Raw genomic sequence first — 18,056 nt, forward strand, 5'->3', positions numbered from 1 at the left:
CAACAGAGGGCTGAATAGAGGCTGGAATAAAGATGGCTGAGATGGAGGACATGGGCTGGGGGGCTGCAAGCGGGGTTGGCATGTAGAGGGGCATGCCAGGGGGGGCATTGGGCGGACTACGCGAATAGGGAGGGGGTCCCATCTGAACCCGTAGGGTCCTCCCCACCTCCGCCCCCGCAGTCTCTGAGCCCGGCGCTGCCGCTCCGGACCGAGGAGAAGATGGCTGCGCTGACTTCCCAAATTACGAAACCGGTTGGGTGAAAGGAAAAGCAAAAAAAAAAACGAGCAGATTAATAAAAGCGAACGGAGCGGGGAACCGGCTGGAGGAGGGAGGAGAGAAGGAGGGGGGGGGGGGGGGGAAGAAAGAAAGGAAATTAAAGCACAAGCACGAATAAAAAAAGGCATGATAATAAGACATGAAATATAAAAGGGTTTGCCCACCTTGGCGGGCCGTGCTCCTATGGGCGGCTGCGTCTGCCCAGCTCGGCCAAGCGGCGCACCCGTGCCGCCAGCTCGCACGCAGCGCCTATCATCCTGCCTGCCCCGCCGCCTGCAGGCGCCGTCGATGCGCAGGCGCCAGCTGCCTGATTAGTCGTCCAATAATGTGCAGGATTTTGGCTGGCGGCGGGGGGGTAAGAAGGGGGGGGTTAAGGGGAAAGGGAGGGAGGAAGAGGAGGACGAGAGCGTGAGCGGGGGGTAGTGTGTGTGTGTGATTATGGGCGGGGGTAAAGGGGTGGGAGGGGAGAGGGGCGGGTGAGGGGGGGGGAGGAGGGGTGAGGAGGGGGGGGGGAATGTGATGGGAGGGGGTAAAGGGGTCGGGGGTCGGGAGGGGGGTTGGAGGGGATGGGTAAAAAGCGAGGGGGGGTGGGAAAGGGAATAGGGTTTTGTAAGAGGGGTGTGCAAAAGGGAATGGGGCTTTGCAAAGTGGGGGTGCAGATGGAAACAGGGCTTTGCAAAGGGAAGTATGAAAGGGGATAATGGGGCTTTGCAAAGAGGGGGTGCAGAAGGAATGGGGTTTTGCAAAGTGGGGGTGAAAAAGGAATGGGGTCTTGCAAAGGGGGGTGTGGAAGGGGATAATGGGGCTTTGGAAAGTGGGGGTGCAGATGGAAATGGGGCTTTGCACATGTGAGCGCAGAGGAGAATGAGGCTTTGCAAAGGGGGGGGTGCAGATGGAAATGGGGCTTTGCAAAGGGGTGTGCAAAAGGAATGGGGTTTTGCAAAGGGGGGTGTGGAAGGGGATAATGGGGCTTTGCAAAGTGGGGGTGCAGATGGACATGGGGCTTTGCTAAGGGGTGTGCAAAAGGAATGGGGTTTTGCAAAGGGGACTGCAAAAGGGAAAGGGACATTGCAAAGAGGGGGTGCACAAGCAATGAGGCTTTGCAAAGGGGTGCGTAGAAGGGAATGAGGGTTTGCAGAGGGGGGGGTGCAGAAGGAAATGGGGCTTTGCAAGGGGTGATGCAAAAGGAATGGGGCTTTGCAAAGAGGGGGCTGTAGGGGAGTGAGACTCTGTAAGAGGGGCGCTGCAAGGGGGGGTGTAATAGGGAATGGGGTTGTGCAAAGGGGGGGGGGGTCAGTGCAACGGAGGACTCTGCAAGGAAGGTGTTAAAGGGAATAAAGCAGGGTGAGGGGGGGACAGTGTGAGGAGAGGCAAAAGGGAATGGGGCTGTGAATGGGGATCTGCAAGGGGGGTGTAAAAGGGCATGGGGCTGGGCAAGGCAGGGGGGGAATAGGACTGGAGGGGGAGTTTTGTTATGGGGGGTGCAAAAGGCAATGAGGATGTATGGGAATGCACAAGGGAAGGGGGCTGTGCAGTGGAGAGGTGCAGAAGGGAATGGGGTTGTGCAATGGGGGTGCAAAGAGATATGAGAGTGACCAGATTTGTGTAAAGTGGGTGCAAAAAAGGAATGGAATTGGGCAAAGGGGCTGCAGGGGGGAATGGGGTTATGCAGGTAGGGGGGTGAAAGATAGAAGGGAGCTGTGCAAGGGGTGGGAATATCCCTTACTTGTAACCCTCCCCCTCCCCCTCCCCACCATAGGACAAGAGTATGAAGAGGGTTTTTTATGCTTTTTAATTGGGGGAGGGGGGCTGCCAGGGGATGCAGTGCTGCAGCAGCTGCTGCATTTCTGCCATGCCCACATTCCCAACCCCCCCACCCTCAGTGTCTCCGCAGGTGCAGGGAGCACTGCAGTGCGGCCAGGGCAACCTGCAGCACTAATTAGTGCTACTGTTAATTGGGCTGCAGCGGGCAGAGAGAAAACCCTGCATACTCCCCCATGCCCATCCATGCTGGGGAACAGCTGGGCTCTAAAGCTGATGTGGGTTTCTAAGCAGATGGGGTTCCTCCTGTATGGAATGGGGGATCCCGAGCTCACGGCTCCTGCTCAGAAATCCTCAATATCAGGATGAAATGAAGCAGTGAGAAATGAATTCATTCCCTTTTCTCCTATTTGTATGAAAGGAAAGACTAATTAAATAGCCCAAATTAGAAACTTGAGTTCCTCAAATTGCTTTGCTTTTCCAGCAAATGTGGCCCCAGGGGATGGCAGTCACAGGTGGCATGGAGGGGTTGGGAAACAGGAGTATCATTCTGCAGGGGTACCCTTGAAAAGCTGAAAAACCCATCGGTTTTGGCCAGCCTCCTATAAGAGCATCACATTCCAGCAGGCTGCTTCTCAAGAATATATGGATAGAATGAATAGGGATGGAGGAAGGCTTGAGAATGCTGCCCATCCTGCTTGCTCTCACTGCAGCAAGTTGGAGTCATGGGATGGTTGGTGTTGGAAGGGTCCCTCAAGGCCATCAGGTCCAAGCCCTGCACTGAGCAGGGACACCCACAGCTCCATCAGTGCTCAGAGCCCCTCCAGGTGACCCTGGGTGTCTGCACCACCTCTATGGGCAGCTTGTGCCATTCAGTGCCTCACCATGTTCTTGAGTGAAGGGAATGTGAGAAGTGTGGGAGATGGAAAAGGGTCAGGTAGCACATATGTACCATTCAGGCCTTCCAAACCCTTCAGATTATCACTTTGTAAGTTTAATAGATAGGGTACACAAAGGAACCGGTCTAACTAAACGGGGGAAGCCTTTTGTGTTAGGAACGACCGTAATCTAATACGACTCTTTGGCATGATTCAATTAAATCCTTTCTCTTCCAATTAAACAATCAGACAGAATTTAATAAAAACCAATTTCTACGTGTCATCCTCCGGAATGATGACCTCTGAGATTGGATGGGCTTGTGTAAGTTCTGCTGATGGCTCTTTATCTGCTTGTGTAGTCACCTCAACCAGACACAAAATAGCCTTTATGTTATTTTCTCATCTGCTCAGTGGATCTCTGTTCTGTTTCATTCAATTCATTCATTCCTGAACTGTCGTTCCCAATTGGAGAAGACCACCGAGATCATCTAGATCAACTGTCATCACCATGGCCACTAACCCATGTCACCATTTCCCCTGTGATAAGTGCAGTAAGACATCCTTGTCTTTGTTGAGCTGTTTGGGGACTCCAAAACCGGAGCCAATCCAGCTTATAAAGTGTCTTGGGTGGGGGAACTGCATCATCGCAGCTTAAGGCAGCAAAACCAAGCTGAGTTCTAAACCCCCCACACTGACACATCCCAGTTACCTCAGTGCAAACCTGAGGGAATCCCATTGGGAAGGGGGAGCTGAGAAAACTGTGATCCGAGGTATCTGCCTCTAGTAAAGCTGTGTTATGATAATAGGAAGCAGACTTCTAGGCCCCTGGCAAACAAATGGCTTCCATAGCATATTTCACAGCTGAGCGCATCAATGGCACGGGCCTTTCTGCAGCTCTGTTAAACCCAACATCTCTTTAATGAATTGCAGCAACCCAAAGTATCCACATTCTGCCTGTGCTTCAGCTTTTATGGGAAGACATTGGGTCCTCTCCCCACCGAGGAGCCTCCTCTATCACATATCTATCACATATCTATCACATATCTATCACATATCTATCACTTATCTATCACTTATCTATCACTTATCTATCACATAGTACCCATGGATCATCCAGTCCAAGCCCACCCCACCCCCATCATGCCCACTAACCATGTCTCCCGATGCCACATCCCCGTGTTCCTTTAACACCTCTCTAACATTTGAACTTCTTGTCTTCCAAAAGCACCTTTCCATCATGGAAGAGAGAAACGGAGCAAAGAGAATGCAAGTCAAGCCAAGTCGATGTGAAATGCCATTTCCTCTTCCTCCCCAGTCAGAAATGAGAGGGGAGAAGTGTTGTTGGCTTTTGTGTAAGCACGGGGTGAGATTGAGTCCTACAGCATGGAGCCAGCTCTTGGGAAAGCAGAATGGGAAGTCCATTGAGACATCTGCTCTGCAGACCCAATTTGCATCTGCTCAGACACTATTATAAGGATCAGATAAGAGCTTAAATGAATGGGGAGAATCTGAAGCTCCTTCGATAGCAGGAAATAATTGCCAGGGAAAAAAAAATCCTGTGATCAATCAGCAGACAAATATATACTTAAATTAGGTGTTAGTGGGACGGATGCAAGTAAGGTGATTATGGGTTGCCTCTGTGTTTCCTTTGGCAACGAGGATGACACACAGGGTAGGTCAATGCACCCTATCATTAATAAAGCATCAGCATTCCTCTGACGGCTTCTTTGTCCTGTGAAGTCAATTCCTATCAGGATGTAACATTAGCATGGGGAAATTCAGCCGCCTTTGAGTCTTCATGACCCCCTTGATGCTTGCAGAGGGCAGGTAGCAGGCTAGCCCTGTGCGGTCCTGTGTTGGGCAGGAGGCAGGAGCAAAGCCTTGCACCAGTGCCTAGGCTATCCTGCTTTAGTGCAATGCAAGAATATAAACCCAAACTACCATGTTTGGGTATTGCACTATCACACGTTTGGGCTAATCATACTGAAATCCACTGGTGGTTGATGCACCCCAATGAAACAGCCAGCCATGGGAGCACAGGGTGCATGCTTCTTTTAATAAAGTTGGTTTAACTTCTGACATACATTAAAAAATAATAATAATCCATAACTGCAAGCGTGATAAAGTATCTTAGTATTAAATCAATACCGAGGCGATTAGCAGCCTTTGAAGTATTCCAGCCCTAACTCAGCCTGTGGCAGGATGTCTCCAAGAGGACTGAGAGATGCCTGGAGTTGGGATGTTTGGATGTGCTAAAATGGAGCTGGAGATAAGAACTGATACTGATGGTGGGAGGGCTTTAAGGAGATGATGCCCATAAAACCTTTTGTTCCGGTGCAAGTGGAAAGATAAAGCCTCTCCCATTGAGAAGCCCATTATCATTAAAGTTGGAAAGAACCATGAAATTCATCTGGCCCAACCATCAGCCCATCCCCAATGTGCCCACCCTTAGAATCATTAAGGTTGGAAAAGCCCTTCAAGTTCATCACATCCAACCGCTTACCCATCCCCATTACACCCATGGATCCATGTGATGGAGTCACTGGAAGAGACCACTACGATCATCCAGCCCAACGATCAACCCATCAAAGATGAAGCTGTGTTGGCCATTGTGCCCAACAGGGACTTCAAACCCAAGAGGTGAGGTGTTACCCAAAGAGCATGAAATACAGATACTGGGCCAGATGTGAAGCATGAGCCCCATCCCTCACACCCACTGCCAGGATGAGCACTGGGGATGGCCAATTTTCATCAATTTTCTCACTTTCTGGTGGTGCTCCATTAAAACTTCATCATCCGCAGCAGTCCAGTTCGCCTCGAGATTAAGATCTGCCTCATTTGCAGTTACATAATTAGCAATTAGCCTAATTTCACTGACATTAAATTACATTTTTTTTTAAACTAAATATTATCTTTTCCAAGAATAAAATAAAATAAAATGGCATGGGTCTGCTTCAGAATATTTTATAGAAAGCAACAGCATCATTATCCCATTCTCAGATATAATGTCTAGATACTTCTAATGAAAATATTCATTATTGCTAATTTGCATCCCTTTCAGCTCTAGGAGGAAAATCGAATGAAGATGTCAAAACAGTGCTACCTGTGCCTGGGGAAAAAGGAGGTGTGGTGACCCCAAACGCACAGCGCTCTGTGTGACGGGGAAGCTCTGCATTGCCGTTGCAATTAAGAATCGCGTTGGGTGGGAGGTGGGCAAGGAAAATCAGAGGGGGAAAACCCTGCAGCTGAGAAGAGTGGGGAGGAAGGAGGGAGCGTAGAGCAGAAATAGACCCTAATTAAGTCTTCCTGAAGCTTGCTTGAGAGCTAATCCTCAAATCTCGAGATATGCTGGGATACAGATTTACATTGGGATGGTGAAGGCTTGCTTTGGTTCCATCAGTGCAAGAAAACATAGATTACACCTCCACAGTACACACTTCACTGAGCTTGGAGAGCAAAGCTAACATTGTTTTTTAAAAGAAAACAGGGATGAATACTTAAAAATAATAAAAACTTGGTGAATATTCATCTGAACTCTTAAGCAAATGTGCCCTTGTCCTATTTGCATCTCTCTTGTGTTTCCCTTCCTGCGTGGCGGCGTTTTATTAGTACAAACATGCACAGAAAGTGAATTTGAAGCTTGAATACCCGAGGGAAATGAATTTTAAATTCACTTGCTGTGTGCAGTCACCCAAGAAACTTGATCATAATTGTTTATTATACTTAAATATTTATATTGTGGGAGCACTCGGGAGATAACGGGGCCATACTGGGTGCTACACAAACACTGCTAGGTGATGTGTGATGGGTCTTGCTGTGCTCTGTCACATCCATAAGTGGCAGCTGTGAATTTTGGGGTCAGGAACAAAGGTTGGGGTGGGGGCATCAATGCATTCCTGCAAAGTTCCCTAGAAAGAATGAGAAAGTTGTGATCCGGCAAGAAAAAGGTGGATGTGGCACTGAGGGATGTGGACAGTGGGATGGGTTGGGGTTGGACTGGATGGTCTTACAGATCATTTCCAACTGTGATGGTTCTGTGATTCTATGATATCATGTGAGGTGTTCATCAAAGAGGTCAGAGCTGGAGGTGGAATCAGTTGGGAACATCCTCATCAAAGCTTTTTTGCTTTCCTAAATCCCATGTTGCAGCTTTAGCTCTCAGCCAGGAGCTCAGATTCCCATGCTTGGCAGGCTATGTGGGGCGTACAATGGATTCTTCTATTTTCCATTCCTCAATTTGCATCCATGAACGCTTTGGAAAGCGACGCCCACAGCAGCACTGCCTCCTCCAGCAGATTCCTGGCAAAGGAGCAAAGATCCAAAGGCACCAAAGCTGCACTCTTAATTATCAGTGGCCAAAACAAGCAGCACTTTCTGCAACATGGGACACCTTTTTGGCTTTATTTGCACCCTACAATCAGCCTCCCAAAGTCTTGGTAGCAAAGCTGCCTCTGCTTGACTTTGCAAGATTGAGATCTGAACTAAATGATTTCCTCCCATTGCCTGATTTGGCCTGGAATGCAATGAGTGAGCAAATTTTTTATGATTATGGAGAAATAAGGGCAAGGTCAAATCCTTGCTGGGAACAGAGTGGGCTCTCAGCATCGCACCCGTGAATTACCAACTGTTAAGGGCTGGTGAGCAAAAAGAAAGCTGAATTTGCAGCTCAGGTTATAGCAATAAGGATGCACTTGAGAGGAGGAATTGCATTTTCCATGCACTGATCTCATGTGTGCAGATTCATGCCGGGAGGAGGGAGCTCATTGCCATCCCTTGGAGCAGTGCCAGTCCCCATTGGCTTTCCCATCCCTTCCATATGACCGTCTCGTTAATTATCATCACATTCATGTTGCTTGTGTTAATTTACATTCACGACACACCGCGGTGCAACAGTTGCCTGCTTCTCCATTCAAATAGGGGGTGTTACTGGCAGCCTAATTAGAGCCGTCAGTAATTACCCGTAATCTCAGTCACCCCAAAGATGCCTACAGGTGGGTGAGATCCAGCATCACACAGTGTCTCCTTTGAGCAAAGGCAACGGGGGTGGTGTTGGTACCCAAATGATGCTGTAAATGGGAGGAGCAGAGAGGAATCCAATGGGAAGACCCAATAGGATCCAGTGTAGCTCCAGCATGTAGCTTCTATAACAAAATTTGTGCCAAATGGGTTGGATATAGGAAAAACTTCTCCAAAAGAGTGTTTGGGCATTGGAATAGGCTGCCCAGGGAGGTAGTGGAGTCACCATCCTTGGGGTTGTTCAATGTGGCGCTTGGGGCAATATTGGTGGTAGGTTGGACTTGATGGTCTTGGAGGTCTTTTCCAACCTTAATGAGCCAATAGTTCTGTGGCTGAATGAAAATCCTGCCCCTGGGGCAGTGTCCTGTTGTGTGCAGGGGACGTTGAAGCTGCCTGAAGGCTTGAAGTGGTTAACACAGTGCAGCATCCATAAACGAGGGAGTTAATGACAGCAAACTCCACAACAAAAAATTAAAGGTGCCCCAAAGAATGTTCCCTTAATTGTAGCAGCCCGCTGCATTAAATCTGCAATAGGGGAAAAAAGCCATTTACAATTCAGCTATTAAACTGCAAACCATTACCACTACCTTTATGGCTTTATATTCCACTAACGAATTTATTATGTAATTACTCCGTGCACCAGCACTGTTTCTGGAGAGTAAAGTTGAAATAAGGCGCCTCTTTCAAAACCCAAACAGCTCTGCTTTTCCAGGTGCCAAAAGGGAAAAGTCATTCTAGGGCACTTTGAGGATGGATCTGATGTGGAGGCTTCTAAATGAGTGCCCAAATGTAGACCCTATTAGCATGGAAGGGTTGGGAGAAGGACCTCTGTTGTCTGGGGTTGCTCTTGGGGATGGCTTTGGGAGCTGGAGTTTCTCAACCCATCGTGGGTTCAGCCAACCCAATGACTGCGAGAAGGAAGAGATGAATACAAAAAACTGAAATAAACTGAAAGAAAATTAGAAATAAAGCAGAATAAATAAAAAAGTAATATATGAAATTGCGTTTTCTGCCTCTCATTCCTCACTTCTGCAAAATAAACAACTGTTCAGCTGTAACACAAGACCCACATAAAGGAGCATTAAGAGGGACGCACGTTTCCCAGGCAGAATGACTGCAGGATTGTTAAGAGCTGCAAATAAATTCACATCATGTGCCACCTCCCCCCTTCCCACCCCTCTTTCCGTGCCACCCTTGGCTCCTTGAGCCCTTGGCAGCCTGTCTGACAGATGAAGAGCCAGTTTTGTGCCTTTGGGGATGCGGCCAATCTGCATCCATCGGGCTTTGCACCAAACCAGGTTCAACACCATGTGAGCACCTTCTGGGGTCTGTCTGTGCCGCCAGATAGGGTTGGGGACTGATAGATGTCCATGAAGTGCGTGGGGAGGTGGGGTGAGGGGTTTCAGGTGAAGTCAATGAGTGATAAAGCAATTAAGAAGAAAGATAACGAGAGAGAAAAACTGAACCTTAATGGATCAATGAAAAAATAAATACCGTTCTTGCATATCACAAAAAACCCCACCATAACAGCCTTTAGGTAAGCCTTTCTCTACGTCCAACTCAAATTTCCCACTTTGTTTCTTAACACCTTGGTAGGTGGTGGGCAGGGATTTGGCATTCACAGCAGAATGTGCCCATCTGAGCTTCCCATTGGGTCCATATGGACACCCAAATGTTTATTGTACCCAAAAGCTCAGTGCCTCTCTCATTGCCGAGCCCTGCACTCCAATACAGAATCACCAGGTCCCCACGTGCACCGTGGATGGAGCTGGTGGTTGCTATGGTGATGGTGGGTTTTTCTTTAAAATCCTGCAAAAAAGAGAGCAAAGGCCACAGAGCCAACAAGAAGAGCATCTCTCTTGCAGGAAGACCTCAGCTCCATGCTTGCTATACGTTGGCCAACTTTGCTCACCAGATCTTTCCCAGCTCCTCTCTGCAAGTCACCAATCCCAGCCCAGCAACTGCATTTCTTCCAGCTGTTTTCCAAGGCTCATCTAAAGACACAGCTGAGTAGAGGAACTGGGGTTTAATTGCAGCCCTTCTGGCAGGGCGTCATCCTTGGTTGATGAGTTATTTTAATGCACGGAGACACAGCAGGATTGGGAGGACCAAAACTCAGCTTCATCCTTTGCTGTTTCACACTCCTATTTCATCTCTCCCCAGCCCCAGCTATCAGTCAACAACCCCATTGATTCTCATAGTGGAACTGCATGGTACCAAAACCTGGATGTGCCGCTGCAGAGCCATTTGTATGCATGAGAGTGGAGGCTGTCATAGACAGATTTAAATGAAGTGACTGGCAAAATCCCCCAAGAATATTTAGTTGGGATGAGGAACTTATAGGAAACCCATCTTTTGAAGCCATCTCGCAGCAACTTTTGTTCCCATGGTGACTAATGTTTATGTTTGTACCCATTCCAAATGTTTCTATCAGATTTTCTTCATCGAACAGCTGTTACGAGTCATTTCACCAAGACAGATGATCCTGATAAGGAGCAAAGTTTCCATTCTACACAAATGCACATTTATTTAATAAAAAATAAAATAAAATCCAAATAATTCTATCCTGGAAAAAAAGAGCTATGCTTAAAAAAATTGATTACCAATGCGGCAGCATGATGGAAAGAGATTGAAGGCAACCAGGGCATCGCCACTGCCTAATAAGAGGTGATAACACCACAATAGGAAATAAATAAAACAATACCAGGAGCTTTATTAAATTTGGCTGTGATCTTTCTCTGCCTGGGCTTTATGCACACACATTACATCTGAAAATGACATCCTGCTGATCGCAATGGGGCTGGCAATAAAAGGGGGGGGGGGGGGTGAGGGGTGATTCCTTCTGCTCCCATCCTCCTGCTTTGTAACTCTGAATATCCAAGGAGAGGCACCTACCAAGGAGGTGAGCACCTATTCTGTGCTTTGAATCTAATAATCCATGATCCTCAAACATCCTGGTACTGTAGTTTTGATGTAATAGTCACAGAACCATGGAATAGCTGAGGTTGGAAGATATCTATGGATGTTATCTGGCCCAACCTTCAGCTTCCATTCAACTAATACCACAGTGGATGGGGCCCTGGGCACCTGACCTGGTGCCTGATTTAGTGGCTGGAAACTCCTCCTGCAGTAGAGGGTTGGAAATGGATGATCTTTGAGGTCCCTCCCAATCCAACCATCCTATGCTTCTATGATCTCTGAGGTCCCTTTCAACCCAAGCCATCCTATAGCACTAATGATCTTTTAGGACCCTTCCAACCCAACCATCCAATTGTTTAATGACCTTTGAGGTTCCTCCCAACACAAGCTGTTCCGTGGTTCTATGATCTTTAAGGACCCTCCCAACCCAACCATCCTATGGTTCTATGATCTTTAAGGACCCTTCCAACCCATCCCATGGTTCTATGATCTTTAAGGACCCTTCCAACCCAACTATCCCATGGTTCTATGATCTTTAAGGACCCTCCCAACCCAACCATCCTATGGTTCTATGATCTTTAAGGACCCTCCCAACCCAGCTGTCCTATGGTTCAGTGATCTTTGAGGTCTCTCCCAACCCAAACCATTCTGTGGTTCTGTGATCTCTGAGGTCCCTTCCAACCCAAACCATTGCATGATTTTATGATTCCATCAACTTCAATGCTGATTTTGTTATTATTTGGAAATGATAGGTCATGTTTAATTTTAGATCCCTGAAAAGAAGATATTTGAGGCATATTTTAGCTTCTAATTAAAGTTGTTTCTGGACAAGAACTTACGGTTAGAGCTCCCTGGTTGTGCCTGGGAGCATACACAGAAGCTCTGTAGGATTTGCAGCTGGTCTGTAAGCAATGACTAGAGGTGGGCACTGAAGTGGCTTCTGACACCTTCTGCCTTTGCTTTTTTATCTCTGTGAAGATCAAACTGGCCAAGATACGGAAGCTGGAGGAACTGCAGAGCCTTTGGAGGAGGCACCTCCTAATCCTAGCACTGTCCTCATAACCCCATCACCAACGTGACCCCATCTTCACTCCATACAGTGCAGATCAGCAGGGTTGTAGGACCTCCTCCCATGCTTTAATCCTGCAATCTTTTCAAATTGCTATTATTTTTAAATCTCACTGACAGCCTGGCAGGGAGCAACCACTTGCTCTCACACAAGGCAAGGCATTGGATCAGGGCACACGCCGGCTGTAGTTGTGTGCTGCCTACTGCAAACATCATTGGCATCAACTTGAGCTGCTCCTCCTTTCAATCACTCCCAAATCCCATCTCACCGCACTGCAGAACACAAAACATAAGGAAATGGTTTCCATTGTTAACATCCTCCGCCTTAATTTGAATATTTCCTGCGAGTAATTGAAATTCCTGCTCTATGAAAGCCTTATCTACTGCTTTGTTTAGTTAGATTAAGAGAGATGGGACCTGCCTCTTGTCTGGATCCACTAAATATTTCTCCCTGCTTTCAGAAACATTCATTATGCTTTCTAAGGCACAAAGATTGGATAGAAGGAAGAAGTGTTTTACAATGAAGCACTGCACAGACAGCCCATAGAGGAGGTGCAGACACCCAAAGTCAGGCTGGAGGGGCTCTGAGCACTGATGGAGCTGTGGGTGTCCCTTTGTCACTGCAATGGGGTTGGAATTCCATTCCAGCACAACCCAGTCTATGATTCTATGACACACAACAACCCATCTGATTTCTAAGACAAGGCAATGAGATCCAGAACAGTTTTGCTTGCAGACACTCAGCGAGACAATTCATGTGTTGTCTCTTTTTATATATAAATACAGTGGAAAGCTGGAACATATTGCAAAGGGGGATGGGTGGGTGCCACATTTGTAACGCTTGATTTACCAAAACCACACGTTACACAGATCTCCCATCTTGATTCATTCAGAGAAAACCTCACAGCTCCATTGCAGAGACCCCTCACAGCTCCATTACCCTTCTCTGGACACACTCCCAATGTCTTTCCCATAATGAGGGGTCCAACACTGAGCACAGCACTGAGGTGCAGCCTCATAGAACACAAGGTTGGTGGTGGAGTGGAGCCAGTCCCTTCCCCAGCTCATGGACACAACCGCATCCCAAGGAAGGCACTGGGTTATCTCAGGATATCCATGTTCTTTCCAAAATCAAAACTAACTTTTCTTTCCCAGGACCCAAGATAAGCAAACCAGTGAGGCTGTACCAGGATGATGACGACAAGAGTCAGCTCAGCTCCCGTGGTTCAGAACTACTTAATTTATAGCCTCTCTTTATATAAATTATTAAGGAAGAAAAATAGCCGTTGCCTCCCAAACATGACCACATCCACCCGACTCTCCAAATGGATTTACCAGTGCCGGGGGCGATCTCATTTTCTAGAAAACCCGTTTTACTGCCTAATACTCCGAGCTGGTCTATGGCTGATCACTTAAATAGGCTTTTACCAGGCAGCACGGCTCATTTCCTTCGGGCACCCTGCAGCATCCTCCGCACGTGGGTGGGAACCCTGCAGTGATCAACGTCCTCGTCTCCCATCCAATTAAAATGGTGATGAATTCCAAGCGGATGCCGTTGGCCAAGGAGCTTTCAAAGTTGTTAATTTCCAATAATTACATTCTGCTCGAGATTGGGTGGATTGAGAGTAAACGTCGCATCTGGGGCTGAGCTATTTCATGAATAGGATAAAACACCCTGGTCCTGTGGATGTTGATAAGGGAAGGGGAGATGGAGTGCCCCTGGCAGCCAAAATTCTGCTCGGAGAGGCTTAAGGAGTGATAATCAAAAGCTGCCCTGGACTTTTCGCTGTCTAATCAATAACTTGCACTGTCTGCTGATGAAAGAGCGATAAAACCTCTGATTTATTCCTGCAGTCTGGAGAAACCTCTGGCAGCTCGGCCCAAATTGCGTTACATTGATTTATTGTAACACACCTAATCTGTATGTACAAACACACAAAGGGAAAGGTTGATCCTCAGGCATTTATACAGTGCATTGATCCCTGTTTTCTGATGTGCCACCCTGCTTGTCCATCCAGCAGACAGAATCATAGAGTCACTATAGTAGGGAAAGACCTCTAAGACCACCAAAGACAACCCCCAAGCCAAGAAGGGACTGGAATGGGGTTTTTCAAAGACAAAATAAAAGAAAATAAAATAAAGAAATACAGAAATATTAGCATAAGGTCATGTAGGCTGGAAAAGACCTTCAAGACCATTGAGTCCACTTGACCATGGCCTAATTCTAAACACTCAACAGCAAAGAGCACCCAGGGCGCATGGATGGATCAATCTGCATCACTGCTTCCTCAAGTGTCAGACCAAATAATGGCACAAATCTCATTTTTTAACCCCAGGGGAGGGTATCATCTTTAATATTACTCCTTAGCAGTCGTTGATATCCAAGACACTTATAACTGCAGAATGGAGATAATCCTATTGGAAGATGGATAACCAGAGAGCCCCCAGCCTGCAGGTGGCAAGACCAGGGGTGTTTGGGCTACCAAGCAGAGCATTCAGTTCATGATCTTGCCAAGGCTTAGCATGGCACCCAGAAAATCATCTCTTGCTGCTCGGAAAGTCTCATTGCATTGGATGAAAAGATGCTGAAAGTTAACCTCAAACTGAGAAGAAATTGCCAACTTGTGCTGGCAGCCAGGAATTACCCTGCTGCACCCAAATAGCACAGAGTCAGGCTGTGGTGTTAATGGCATTTTAACAGTGTCTGAAATAGGGGGATTTTCCGGATAAAAGACCTTCTTTAGTTATAATCAGCAGTTTTTACATGAGCTTTGTGTGTGAGAGCAGCGCCTGCCTAAAAACATGTAATTGGCCAGATCTGCCTGGGAGAACAGTAACAACACCAGGAGTGAGAAATAAATACCTAGGGACATATTTTGAGCTTTGTTTTGCCCCCACTGGATTTAATCTCCAGTGGTGCACCAGGTCAACAAGTACTGAGAGGCTGTTAAGTCTTAGTAGTTACATGGATTATTAAAGGTCATTATGAATTCATGACTTAAAAAGTTTCTTTACCTTCTTACGCTATAGGATCCAATGTGCTTGGAAACAACCATTTTTGCACCTCAGCTGGAAATCAATAGGATTTGTTATGCAGATTTGAGGTAGGGGGAAACGAATGGCTATGAGATGAAGTAAGATTACCACAGTATGATAAAAACCACCCTAAGTTATTGGCAAGTGGACCCAACCATTACCTCCCAGGTAGACAACATTGGAATTTGGGGGCCAGCCCATCTGTTATTAATTGTGCTTTCCTTATTGACCCCACTAGAGGACTCTCTAAAGGCCTTCCTATGCGGCACATATGGGACCATCAGATCCATACAAAGCTACTGCTGGTTTGTCCAGAACTTCTCAGTTTTACCAGTTGACCGTGTGCCAATGCATCACTGCTCTTTCTGAGATTAAATTCTCCCTGATGTCCAACCTTCACCTCCCCTGGTGCAACTTGCACCTTCTGTCCCATCCTCAAGGCTGAGAGTTTTATCTGGTGAAAGCACACTGGATAATATGGCAGCTCATAGAGCTCCAGGATCAATAAAAAAAGCCCAAACACACAACAAAAAACAGAGCCTTCCCTATGACTCAGCCGCAACCCCACATCAACTATGGGCTGCTCATACCTGATTTGATATCTAACTGACCTCATGCCTCTGCCTCAAGGTGCTCTCATTAATTTGTTATTTTGTAGAAGATCTTTAACTCAGGAAAACAGATTAATAGCCAGAACTTAATTAGGAAGTGTTTGGAAATGCAAAGGCTGCTTTGGCTGCTAGCCATGCTATCCTGCAAACAACACTTCCCCAAGGAGCTGCAGCTTTCAGCATCCACAGGGATGATATTTGTTATCTGGTGACCCCTGGCCACCTTTTCTCTTCTCACTCCTTGCACTTGAGTTGTGCTTCCAATAAGACTTTTAAAACCAGTTCCTTCTTCATCAAGCAATACGTGTATTTGCTTAGTTATGCATCCATCCTTCCCCATAAAGGAGCATTAATCATCTTCTTGTCCTTACCCACTTAATCCCACTGTAAAGGTTTGGAGCATGAATGCCTGCCACTCATGGTCCCAAACTTGGATGGAAGACTTGAGTGACAGACACAAGACCATAGGGAGGAGAAGGAAGAATGGTACACCCATTTTGCAGCCACAGCAAGGCCAGATCCAAGGCTCCTCTCCGCTATTCAATGCTATAGACCAATTGGAGACTCTCTGATAGCCGGAGCTTGCCTTGGACTCAGAGTCTAGTTAAAGGTGCTCTACTAACAGCTTGTTCAATGGAAATCTCATTACCCAGAGTTCTGCCAAGAATGTACTCAACAAGAGCCGTCACAGGGATCTTTGTCAGTAGTTCATTGAAAAGGAATCTGTTACAGAATCGGATACTGTCTTATTCCAGTGGAAACCTAACAAAGAACAGTTTTGCCATTAACAAGGAGAAAAAAATCCCACTCACTCCTGCCCTAACAAGATGAGACCTCTAAGACCAGGAAGGGCACTAAAAGTTGTCTTAATCTTAGAGAAGTGGTAGCTCTCTTCCCACTACATGAAATTTGTGTTTCCATGTGCCAGCAATGCAGGTTAGTAGTAATAACAATTATAATAATAATAATAGATTTATGTTTGGAATCTGTAACGAAACCTTGCAATCATTTTTCAGTCTTTGGACCTTTGCCTTTCTCTGTCAGCACCATAGAATCATTAGATTGGAAAAGACCAATAAGACCATGAAGTCCAGCTATCACCCAATACTACCAAACCCACCACTGTACCATGCCCTAAAGATCCACATCCCCATAAAACCCATTAAAGAGCCCAAAGGTGTCTGTAAAGCTCCAGTTGGAGCCCAGCAGTGGATATCTACTCAGTGCTGCCTGTGTGCTCAGTATTTAGTGTCGTGGTGTTTAAGACTGGGTTGGATGCGCCCTTGGTTGACCTGATCTAGCGCCTGGTTGGTAAACCTGCCCATGGGTGTAAGGCTGAAAGTGGGGGATCTTTCAGTTCCCTTCCAACTCAAGCCATTTAATGATTCTATTAGCATATGCAGATTGGGTTTTCATGCCACATGGCACCACATGGAGCTCTGGAGCTAACCCTGACTGCTGCATTAGCAAAGGGAATGAAGCTCTCCCCCTCTGCTCCATTGTGATTCTATGACTCTATGATTGCTCCTGCTTTCAGCCAAGGCTGCATCTTTTCATTTGCCCTTCAGAAGTGTCTCACTGCAACAAGCAGAGGTTAAGGAACAAAAATGAGGCGTGATGGTACCCAACAGAAGCTGGTTCTCATTTTGACAATGGGAAAGAAAGACAGGGCTTCACTTTGCCAAAGCAAAGCTCAGGCTGCCTTCCTTTACAGATGCTTTTTTTTCATGAGGCAGCAGAACTGCAACACTCCAAAGCAATTTAGGATTTTGTTTAGCTCAGACAGAACAAATTCAAAGAGAACCAGGTCTATCTTCTAAATAAAATATTTAAGGGCTTGACAGTGCCAAGCCTTTTTTTCACTGGCTTAACAGGGACCAGGAACAGTTGCACAGATAAAGATCTCAGTTTATTGCAGGCATATAAACACCTGCATTTATCTAGCCACTGTGCTGTAAATGCCAACAGCACGGGCATGTTTAGTGCTGTGCTGTGAGCTGGGTGCTTTGATGGCTTGGGACATGAGGAACAGGGGGTGTATTCACAGCTGTACCAGCTGGAGACCCTACAGCATCTGCAGGCACAGCCTGATTTTCCCCTGCTCTGCCCCATCATTTGCAAGGTTTGTCATGGCATCATCTGTTATATCATCCAAGCCATTAATGAAAATAAATGGTGAGTAGAAGTAGATCCTGGAGGGACCCAGCAAAACCCAGGCTGAACATGACTAATAATAACCTGCACGTATTTCTGGCATTAGCATCTCCTGTGAACACAGGGATATCCAGCACACTGCCAAATCGCTCAGCCTCAGAGGCAGCTTAATGAGCTGGTCCTCAGGACCATGAAGATGACTCTAACATGCCTTCTGATGGGCTGCAGGGACACCAGGGTCAGCTCTGGATCTTCAGTAGGTGTTGTCTGTGTTACAGTCCTAATGCATGTTGACTCCCCTGATTTTATAGGAAAGCCTTTTCTGCCCATCTCCCA

The 18,056-nt window shown here is 46.7% G+C and overlaps 1 protein-coding gene and 1 long non-coding RNA gene across 2 annotated transcripts in view; one reads left to right on the forward strand and one right to left on the reverse strand.

The window, feature by feature from the left end:
* The window catches only part of KAZN (kazrin, periplakin interacting protein), a 129,453-nt gene that overhangs the window by 44,151 nt on the left and 67,246 nt on the right, over nt 1-18,056 (reverse strand). The window lies entirely within an intron of this gene.
* LOC107323536 lies at nt 2,154-6,457 on the forward strand. Its single transcript, XR_001559263.2, has 2 exons — nt 2,154-5,556; nt 5,978-6,457. It is a non-coding gene; the product is annotated as an uncharacterized LOC107323536 (long non-coding RNA).

The sequence above is a fragment of the Coturnix japonica genome, chromosome 21 (genome assembly GCF_001577835.2).
Source record: "Coturnix japonica isolate 7356 chromosome 21, Coturnix japonica 2.1, whole genome shotgun sequence".
Lineage (NCBI taxonomy): Eukaryota > Metazoa > Chordata > Aves > Galliformes > Phasianidae > Coturnix > Coturnix japonica.